The sequence below is a fragment of the Molossus molossus genome, unplaced genomic scaffold (assembly GCF_014108415.1).
Source record: "Molossus molossus isolate mMolMol1 unplaced genomic scaffold, mMolMol1.p scaffold_m16_p_1, whole genome shotgun sequence".
In the NCBI taxonomy this organism is placed as follows: Eukaryota; Metazoa; Chordata; class Mammalia; order Chiroptera; family Molossidae; genus Molossus; species Molossus molossus.
The window spans coordinates 151706146-151714447 of record NW_023425344.1 but is presented as its reverse complement, the minus strand read 5'-3'; the positions used below and the strand labels follow the sequence as shown (position 1 = coordinate 151714447).

General features: G+C 35.5%; 1 non-coding gene across 1 annotated transcript; it reads right to left on the bottom strand.

Annotated features, from left to right (window-relative positions):
* Positions 1–7791: 7791 nt before the first annotated feature.
* Positions 7792–7898, bottom strand: LOC118621277. The gene has a single exon (XR_004957663.1). It is a non-coding gene; the product is annotated as a U6 spliceosomal RNA (small nuclear RNA).
* Between the last annotated feature and the right edge of the window lie 404 nt (positions 7899–8302).

The window sequence follows — 8302 nt, the reverse complement described above, 5'->3', positions numbered from 1 at the left end:
TTCTGATATTCTGATACTTTTCCTATAGCTATGAGGTTGAGACACACAATTCTATTATTTGCCTCAAAAGTAGAATGTATCTTAAATTTTTTTTAAATTTAATCTTTGCTTAAAGTTTACATTCAATATTATTGTGTATTAATATGTATTTTAATGGGTCGATTTTCTATTGCTTAGAGGGACATTTTTGAAATTTGAACCTAAAACCTGCTCCTCTGCACTTGAAAATATTTTATGTACTCAGGGAGTAAAGAACTGTTTCAAAATTTTGATTTTCTTCTTTGAACCATAACTTAAAAGTTAAATGTGTTCAATTTGAAGAACATGACAGAAAAGTATATACACACAAGCAAAGAAATTAAAATTACTCAAAATTCTACTATCAAAGAATATCAAGAGATAAGTAATCCCTACTGAGAATATTTTGTATAAATGTCCTTAGCATTTTAAGTATACTTTAATATTTTCAACAAAAATTACAGTCTATTTTAAATGCTGGTAAGTACCACAGTCCTTCAAAAAGACTGATAGTCTCTCTGCTATTAAAACAGTTAATTTTTTTTAAGACAGTTAAAATTTTTAAACTAAAATGTTATTATAAAAGTTTAGAACATAAAAAATTCCTTTGACATTTTACTTTTCCCTTTCTAGTCTCTCCTTCCTTAGTGGACAATAGATGTGCCTTTTTTTCCTTGATTCTTCTTTGGGTTTTTTTGCTTCATTCATGAATATAGTTCTCTCTTCTCTCCTGTCAGTGCAAGAAACTTTAAATCTTCATTTTCATATTTTTTTCTTTATTCCTGAGCTGACACAGCTGATGTCAAACTATCACATTTTTCAATCTCTATGGAGCCACAGGAAACTGAACCAGCTACAAATCTCCAATATACAAAGTAAAAATAAAATATGACGCTTTTTGACTTCTAAATAAGTCACTATCAGGATTAGGATTTCTGCAGAGCATGTCTAGAACAATGTTAATAAAATTCCAGACATTTCGATATATTCATGTATTAATACTAAAGAAATTCTAGATAGAAAGTAAGACAAACAAGAAAATTTTACTTTCTTTGTCCTCAGTATTCAGCATAAATACTACAAACAGGCAACCACTTTATTAAACCTAGATAAACAAGTAATGTATTAATTTATTATCAAAATTTTAAAGCTATAAAATATATACTTCCTCACCTATGCTTCAAACATTTGTACAGTATTGATTTAGAGAGTAACAATTGAACATATTTATTTAAAAAACAACATTGCCCGGCCAGAGTGGCTCAGTGGATTGAGCCTCATCCCATGGACTGAGAGGTCCCGGTTTGATTCCCAGTCAGACACATGCCTGGGTTGTGGGTTTGATCTACAGTAAGGGGCGTGCTGGATGGAGGCACTTGATTGATGCTTCTCTCTCACATTTGATGTTTCCATGTCTCTCTCCCTTCCTCTCCCTCTAAAAAAAAATCAATATAAACATTAATAAATAAATAAATAAAATAAAAAACAACCTTGTGCCCTTGGTCTCTCTCCCTCTCTTGTGGTAACCGCCCCACCACTGGCCTCCATGCAAGTCTCCACCCATCCACACGCACACAGGCACCACACCTACATCTCCAGGGGCACCTTCTGTGGGTTGGGGGTGGGGATTATTGAGCTCCAGCACAGGGGACCACTGTGTCTGCACTTGCCCAGATGGAAAGCTCATCCAGTATGGGCCCTGCAAGGGAATCCCCAGCCCCAGCACCCCAGGGAGGCACACCTCGAAGGTGTCAAGTGAAGAAATTAATAAAAGAAAAGAATAAAAAAGCCTGGCCAGAGTGCCTCAGTTGGTTGAGCATCCGTCCTGTGTACCCTTGAAACAGTGCCAGGTACATTTCCAGTCAAGGCACATACCTGAGTGGCAGGTTATCCCTGGTCTGACGTATGGGGAAGGCCACTGATCCATGTTTCTCTCTCTCCCTCTCCCTTCCTCTCTCTAAGCATGTCCTTGGTGAGGACTGAAAAAAACAAACAAACAAACAAAAAAAAAACAGAAAGACTCATGGACACAGACAACAATATGGTGATTGCCAGAGGGAAGGAGGTGTGAGGGGAAGTAGAAGGTAAAGGAGGGATAAATGGTGGAAGGAGACTTGACTTAGGGTGGTAAATACATAATACAATATACAGATGATGTATTGTAGAATTGTATACCTGAAACCTAAATAATTTTATTAGCCAATGTTGCCCCAATAAACTCAATAAAAACAAACAGATATATAAGACATTGGAACAACTGTAGAAATCAGAATAGATAACATCAAGAATTGTTAATTTTCTTAAACATGATCATGGAATTGTGATGACATAAGAGAATGTTCTAACTGAGCAATGCATGCTGTAATTTTTATGGGTGAAGCACCAGATCTGTCACTTACTTTAAAATGGTTCAAAAACATGTATGTACACATGTATATACATTTACAACTACAGACATGAGACAGGGAGAAATATGAGTGTTCGCATATTTAAATAGTTTCATACTAAACAGTGTAGAACAATAAAACAAAGTGTTTAAACATCAAAATGTAAAATAATACAACTTCTACTGAAAAAAATAAGATTCATTTGAACCTAAGAGTATGCATACCAAGGAAATAATTACAATCAAAATGCATTAAACATTCCCATGTTAAGTGCATGTTAGGACTTGAGAAAAAAAATTTTATATTCTAAATCTAAGTAGCAACATTTTCAGAATAATTCAGTTATCTACTTAGTTACTTCCTTTTGTAACTCTGTAGCAATATATCCTTAAATTTTTAATTCTTCTTAATATTTAATTATATTTATAAAATTTGACCACTTTGCCATCAAATTTAAGAAACTCAGATGGTACAGTTTATTTGTTTATTTAAAGTGTAGCCATTACTTTGAACTGGAAATTGATATTTTATTATTTTGCTTTTTTCTGGAACCATTTAGATGTCTCTTTAATGACTACCATTACATTGTTTCTATTTTACATTACTTACAGTCATACACTTTATTCTGAGATTTATATTTGAAGATAGGTCATTCAAAATACCTTGCGTATGGAATCACACTTAACAAAACATGAACCATGTTTTTCCTTATCAATTAGTTTTGTTTATTATCTCACAAAATATGTATTTGGGCAGCATTTGATGTTAGTTAATTATGTTAGTAAATATGCTAATTTGTGAAATTTCAAAATTAGACAATTGTGGTCTCTGAGTTAAAAAGATCAGTCCAAGGTCTGATAATAATCTTATTCAATATAGTATAGCAAATGTGATTTATATATTTCTGTATTTCTTGTTCAAAGTTTACTTTCAGATAGAAAGACAATAAAAAAGTCACATATATCCATATATCATTCTTTAAAAAATTTTTTTCTTTATTGATTTTAGAGAGAGAGGAAGAGAGAGAGATAGAAACATACGAGAGAGAGAACATCGACTGGCCACCTCCTGAATGCCCATTGCTGGGGATTTGTCCCACAACCTGGGCATGTGCCCTGACCAAGAATCGAACTGACGACCTCTTGGTGGATGGGTCGATGCTCAACCACTGAGCCACACCAGCCGGACAAGTCCATAACACTTTCGAAATAAGTTGGAGGAAACTTGTGTTTACTAGGTTTTAGGCACTATTTTGTGTTAGATATTAACATGTTGAATTCTCAGAACAGTTTTAGAGGTAGATACTATTATCATCTCCAAGGAAACCAAAATAACAAAAGGTTCTAGTAATTTGTCTCAGGTCACAACATAGCAACAGTACAGAACTGGGTTGTCTAGCTCCACAGTCCTTGCTCTCAAATTATGCAATGCTGCTTATCTAGTTTGAGGATATGCAGGCTTATTTCCTTAAACATGATTGGAAATATGCAAGTTATGCAGTTTCTTGTCCACAGGATAATAATATTAGTAAAAAGCACAGATTGGTTCATTTTTTTTCTGCACATTTTATTGAGTTACAAGGTACGTGCTAGGTATTTGAGGTACAATAGTATGTAAAGAAAGGACCAAGTCTTTGCTCATGGAGCTTAACCTGTAAGTGGAAAAAAAAATCATCACAAATAATGGGAAAGTTGCTATTGTTGTAAAGACTAAAAATAAATAAATAACCACGAAATTACCATTAATTGTAAATATAACCCATGAAAAAAGGTAATTAAAATCTATTCAAATAAGAGGATGTCTTCAAAACCCTTTATTGAAATAAAACACACTTGTTGTTGTTTTTTGTTTTTTTCTTTTTAATTTTCAAGGATTTTAGAATATCCCAAGGATATTTTTTCTATTGAGTTTTAGAGAGAATGGAAGGGAAGGATGGAGTGAGCAGTGGGGGGGAGAGAAAAAATATCTGTATGAGAGATACACAGGACCCCAACTAGGGCTGGGGATTGAACCTACAACCCAGGTAAATGCCCTTGACCAGGAATCAAACCTGAGACCCTTTGGTCTTTGAAATGATGCTCCAACCGCCGAGCCAAACTGGCCAGGGCAAAAAAACCTCAAAAAACATGAAATAAACTAAAAAGGAAAGCATACAGTAAAAGCAAAAGAAACACTGTTTAATGTTTAATTAACAAAGTTAGATTATCAAGAATAGGGAAATATATATGAAAACATTAGAATGACAATTAAGTGAAAAACAGAATAATGGACATGGAAACAATTAAGAGGATTTCAGATTTAAAGGAAAATTATTTAAGAGGCTTCAAAGCTAACCTAGTATGATTAACAGCTTTGGCTCTTGTTATGCTGAAAAAGCTCCAATTTTGATAAATGATAAAAAAGTTCTTGTCCACTGAAAGTTAGTAAATGATATGGAAGACAAAATAGTAAGTGGTAGACCTTAAATTTTAAAACAAAAGTCAAGTTTAGACTAGTAAAATGGAATGTTGTACAGTGCTCAAAAATTTAGAAATGACTTTTAACAGGTCCTTATCTTCTCAAAACATGGCTTTATCAAAACCTTTACCTTTTTTATTTCTCAGAGTCTTCACGTGTAAATTATGACCTGTTGCCTTTCGTTACATTTTACTTTCCTTATAAGTATAAAAGAAGCATTATACATAGAGAATAAACCTTTTGATTTTGTGAAAAATTGTTAAACGTAAGCTGTATGAACAAGGCATCTGTTTGTTTGCGACTATATCTCCGGTACCTATCATTGATTTGTATTTTTTTGATTGTTTGTTTTTGATGACCATGAGGTTCCAAATTATGGTATTGTAAAATAAATGACTCATTTCATTTAATCACAAGTAATTTATAAACTCAAGAAAAAATCATCATATTATTCTAAGGGATCATGTGTTTACCTGGTTTATTGCTAAAAAGCAATTATAAATATGTAGTAAAATGAGAGTAATTAAAATATAATGCAGAGCTATTGGCTTTAGTAAACCCATTTCTTATCAGGAGGTTGACATTTATTGAAATTCTCCTTAAAATAAATTGATCTATGACATCATATCACTTCCAGGACTTAATATTTTTTTTGCTGTTTTGAAACTGAAAGTTCAACAAATGACCAGAATATCAGTATTATAGATTCCAAAGCCCCGGAACCACTGTTGCAGTATTGTTCTGGGAATGGCAACTATCTCCTTAGATTTGAGCTCTGTATCATCATGTTCTTAGTTTGGTTTTTCACTGGGATTTCCTCTGGGCTTGCTTATTTAAATTGACAGATTAATCTCCCCAAGGATAACAAGAATCTCATTATCTGTAAATACATGTGATTTCCCCATCTTGTGTTCATTCACATCAATAAAGAATAATTCCAAAAGCTGTTTATTCTTGAGAGAAGAGAAAACAACAAAGGGGCTATTTACTCCTATAAAGAGAACCAGTTTCACCTTGATATATAGTGAAAGTGTGAATCCAGCAAGAGAGACTTTTCTAGACTGAAAGTTCTCACTAACTAGTGCAATTGCATTTTAATACCTAATTTAAACATAACCGGATTTGCACCCCTTAGAAATTAGAGCTGTTTTTATATAGTGATATTTAAAACATTTTTCCTGTGTAGCCATATACTGTTTATGTCTTGGGGTGAGGTTTTATACAACATATGGGGAAATACTGAAGACAAGCCAGAGGCAGAGATGAAGTTGATTGGAATAGATGGGAAAAAAATAAAATAATGTTTGGTCTCTCAGTAAAACTTATAGCATAGAAAAAAAGAAAAGAAAATCTTACTATTTCAGACTGCCTGCATATAAAAACAACATGGAGCCCTGACCAGTCTAGCTTAGCAGTTAGAGCATCGGCCCACAGACCAGAGAGACCTGGGTTTGGTTCCTGCTAAGGGCACGTACCTCGTTTGGGGTCGTATGGGTGGCAGCCACTGATGTGTCTCTCTCACGTCAATATTTCTCTCTCTTTCTCCTTCTCTCCCTCCCTTTCTATCTGAAGAATAATGCAAAAATGTCCTCGGGTGAGGATAAAAAATTAATAATAGTAAAAGCTACATGGAATTAAGAGGTGACCCAGAAGGAGAGAGGTAAGGTCAAGATAGTGAAGAAGGAAATCCTGAGCTCAAGTCCTTCCATGTACACAAAACTACAATTAAATATAGAGTAATCATTGCTGAGCATTACTTAAAGACTAGCCAGACAGAAATTCTACAACTAAGGATATAAAGATGAAGACACTGAGATGAGTAGGAGGGGCAGAGAGGTAGTCTGGTCAGGACCCACACCCTGGGGTGACGATTCACAAATGGGAAGGGGTGACAACCACAAGGGTCTTCCTGAGGAGGGAAGGGAAGGAGCTCCACACTGGGCCCAAGGCCGAGAAGACCTACACTGGAAAGAGAAGTCCCCGTAATATCTGGCTTTGAGAACTAGATGGATGTGACCAAGGAAGGGAAAGCCATAGGAAATGATTCTCCTCTTTTAAAGGAGCCACACATAAACTCTCTCTGAGATTCAGCAAAGAGGTAGCAGTCTGAAAGGCACCTGGGTTGTATGTGACAGAACTGAATTGACCAGCTTTAGAGTCAGTGCTGGAGGGGTGGAGATCAATGGAAACTTTCTCTGGAAACAAAAGCTTTAGAAGCATCCATTATTTTTCTTTTTATTATTATTTTTTTCTTTTGTTGTTGTTGTGATCTCCATCCGCATGGCAGGTTCATTGTAAGTGGGCATCAATTCTGACACTCTCCATGAATCTGGTAACAGTTTTCACTGTGCCTCGGCATTTCCTTGAGGTCCTGCCCCTCTGAACCTGCCTGCCCAGGCCAGATCCCCTCCCAACATGCTCCACAGCAAACACACCTGGTGGCCAGTACTGCCTGGCACCAAAGTAGCTCCCACTCCATAGATCAGCCCCTACACATCAGATTGGCCTATTCTTTTCAACTATTCCCAAAAATTGAAAGAAAGAAATGCTTCCAAACTCATTCTGTCAGGCCATCATTTCCATAATAATAAAACCAAAGACACTATAAAATAATATCTTTGATCAATATAGATGCAAAATTCTCAATAAAATATTAGCAAACTCAATTCAGCAATACATTGAAAGGATCATACAGCATAATCAAGTGAGATTTATACCAGGGTATGCATAAGTGGTTTAATAGCCACAAATCCATCAATGTAACACACCACATTAACAAAACAAATATAAAAATTATATGATCATCTCATACGTAGAAAAAACATTTGATAAAATACAATATCCATTTACGATTAAATAATCACAGAACATGGGAATAGAGGGAACATACCTCAACATAATAAATGTCTTCTTATTTCTTTTTTTAAATAAAAATATGGAATGCTTCACAAATGTGCATGTCATCCTTGCTCAGGGGCCGTGCTAATCTTCTCTGTATCTTTCCGATTTTAGTATATGTGCTGCCAAAGCGAGCATATAAAGACGATTTTTGACAAACACACAGCTAACACTGTAACCGAAATCTGGATCCTGCTGCCTGCTACAAGGAAGCCAAACTTGTAAGCAGGTGCTGGCACTCCCACAGCTCGAGGAACGCCTGCTGCTGCGGTTTTCCTGAGACCCTGGCCACGCCATGGAGGTGGCTCTTCCCTGTGTTTGGCATTCAGTGCCAAACAGGTTTTCCCAGAATTGACAAAAAAATCTATGGTTTGTTCTCTACTCAGTTGTACCCAGCGCCCTGTGGGGAGATAACAGACGACCTCTTTTTTAGGTATTTCTTTTTTGTTTTTGTTTTTCCCTTTGCCTTTGCTAGGAACCTGAGGCTTTCCACCGTGGTGACCTTCTGCACATGGTCTATCATCCTTGCTCAGATCTTTTTT